The sequence below is a fragment of the Suricata suricatta genome, chromosome X (assembly GCF_006229205.1).
Source record: "Suricata suricatta isolate VVHF042 chromosome X, meerkat_22Aug2017_6uvM2_HiC, whole genome shotgun sequence".
Lineage (NCBI taxonomy): Eukaryota > Metazoa > Chordata > Mammalia > Carnivora > Herpestidae > Suricata > Suricata suricatta.
In genome coordinates this window covers 53,630,414-53,633,386 of record NC_043717.1, presented here as the reverse complement: position 1 = coordinate 53,633,386, position 2,973 = coordinate 53,630,414, and the positions used below count along the sequence as shown (strand labels likewise).

The following is a 2,973-nucleotide window of genomic DNA, read 5'->3' as shown; positions in this document are numbered from 1 at the left end:
GACCAATGCGAGGCCATGGAATGGGTCAGCCCTGCCTCTGCCAGCCTATCATGAGCTGCCGCGCAGCCTGGGCGGCAGGTATATATGGGGGAGCAAGCAGCGGGGAGAGAGGGAAGAAGAAGGAAGAAAAGAACCAATAAAAGTCTCTGCAACGAATCCCGGTGTCGTCAGTTCTTCAAACTGCGGGCAGTTTGAGCGGCTCCGGCAATTTCACTCTTTTTTCTGGTTGAGTAATATTCCATTACACACACACACACACACACACACACACACACACACACACACATACTACAGCTGCTTTATCCACTCATCTATCGGTGGGCATGTGGGTGGCTTCCAAAATTTGGCCACTGTAAATAATGCTTCTATAAACATAGGGATACATCTATTGCTTAGAATTAGTGTTTTTGTATTTTGGGGGATAAATGCCTAGTAGTGTGATTACTGGATTGTAGAGTAGTCCATTCTTACCAATTGGAGGAAACTCCATAATGTTTCCCAGAGTGGTTGCACCAGTTTGCATTCCCACCAACGGTCCAAAAGAGTTCTCCTTTCTCCAAATCCTGGACAACACCTGTTGTTTCTTGCATTGTTGATTTTAGTCATTCTGACTGGTGTGAGGTGATACCTCATTGTACTTTTGATTTATACATCCCTGATCATAAGTGGCATTGAGGATCTTTTCATGTGTCTTTTGGCCATCTGTATGGCTTCATTGGAGAAATATCTGTTCATGTCTTCTTCTAATTTTTTACTTGTATTATTTGGGTTTGGGATGCTGAGTTTTATAAGTTCTTTAAAGATTTTGGATACTAACCCTTTGTTGGATATGTTATTTGCAAATATCTTCTCCCATTCTGCAGGTTGCCTTTTAGTTTCGTTAACTGATTCCTTCACTGTACAGGAGCTTTTTATTTTGATGAAGTCCCAATAGTTTATTTTTTCTTCTATTTATCTTGCCTCAGGAGACATATCTAGAAAAACGTTGCTATCGCTTATATCAAAGACATTACTGCCTGTGTCTTTTTATGGTTTCAGGACTCACATTTAGGACTTTCACACATTTTCAATTTTTTTGTGTGTGTGGTGTAAGAAAGTGGTCCAGTTTTATTCTTTTGCATGTGCTTGTCCAGTTTTCCCAATACTTTGTTGAAGACGTTATCTTTTTCCCAATGTATAGTCTTTCCTCCTTTGTCAAAGATTATTGACCATATAATTTTGGGTTTATTTCTGAACTGTTTCTGTGTTCTATTGAACTATGTGTCTATTTTTGTGCCACTACCATGGTGGCTTGACTTCTGCAGCTTTGTAATATAACTTAAAATTGTGATACCTCCAAATTTGTTCTTCTTTTTCAAAATTGCCTTAGTGATCTTTTGTGGTTCCATACAAATTTAAGATTGTTCTAGCTCTGTGAAAACTGCTGCTGGTGCTTTGATACGAATTGCATTAAAGGTTGGGTAGTACAGACATTTTAATAATATCTGTTCTTCCATCCATAAGCATGGAATGTCTTTCCATTTCCTTGTGTTATGTTTAGTTTCTTTCATCAATGTTTCAGAGTGTTCAGAGTACAGCTACTTCATCTCTTTGGTTAGGTTTTTTCTTAAGTATTATTTTCAGTGCAATTGTAAATGGGATTGTTTTTCTTAATTTCTTTTTCTGCTGTTTCATTATTAGTGTATAGAAATGCAACAGATCCCTGCACATTGATTTTGTATCCTGTGACTTACTGAATTCATTTATCAATTCTAGTAGTTTTTTAGTGGAATCTTTGGGGCTTTCTGTATATAGTATCATGTGATCTGCATCGCTTCTCAGCCTTTTGGCTAAGATCAAGTATAGTATCTGTTCTTATCAGTATCATGTGATCTGCAAATAGTGAAACTTTGACTTCTTCCTTGCTGATTTCAATGTCTTTTATTTCTTTTGGTTGTCTGATTACTATGGCTACGACTCCCAAGACTATGTTGGATAACTGTATTGCCTTGTCTTTTTCCTGTACCTAAGGGGAAATCTCTCAGTTTTCTCCCTTTCAGTACAATGTTTGCTGTGGGTTTTTCATATATGACTTTTATTAGGTTGAGATATGTTCCCTCTAAACCTACTTTGCTGAGGGCTTTATTGTGAATGAATAGTGTAATTATTAAATGCTTTTTCTGCATTTATTGAAATGATCATATGGTTTTTAATCTTTTCACTTATTGATGTGGTGTATCACATTGATTGATTTGTGAATGTTGAAATACCCTAGAGCATGATTTTTACTGTATCAATTCTTTTAAATTTGTTACGGTAGATTTTAGTGCCCAAAATATGGCATATCTTGCAGAATGTTTTGTGTGAACTTGAGAAGAATGTGTACTCTGCTGTTGTTAGGTGATGTATTCTGCACACGGTAATTAAATTTAGTTGATGATGAGGCTGCTCAGTTCAACTATTTTCTTACTAATTTTTCTGTCTGCTGGTTTAGTTACTTAATAATTGTGGGGTGTTGAAATCTCCAACTGTAATAGTGGATTCATCAATCATCGATTTCAACTTGTAGTTTCATCCAATCTGCCTCAAATATTCAGTGCTCTTTCTTAGATCCATACATATTAAGAACTGTTATGGTTTCTTAGAGAATTGATTGCTTTATCATTATGTAATGCCCCTCCTAATCTCTGACAATAATTCTTTCTCTGAAGACTGTTTTAACTCAAATTAACATAGCTACTCCAGTTACCTTTTCATTAGTGTTAGCATATCATATATTCCTCCAATCTTACATTTAACCTATCTGTGTCTTTAAGTGAGTTTCTTGTCAACAACATATATTTGGTTCTTTAGAATTTTTCCTAGTATGACATTTTCCCCTGTCTCTTAATTAGTGTATACCATTGCTGTTTAAAATCAATATTCATATTCATGAAGTATCTATTATATTTGTTACTGCTTTCTGTTGATTGCCCTTGTTCTTTCTTCTTTTTT

At 35.9% G+C, this 2,973-nt stretch overlaps 1 pseudogene; it reads left to right on the top strand.

Moving 5' to 3' along the window:
* The first annotated feature begins 1,809 nt into the window (after window positions 1–1,809).
* LOC115284543 lies at window positions 1,810–2,010 on the top strand (annotated as a pseudogene).
* Window positions 2,011–2,973: the final 963 nt, after the last annotated feature.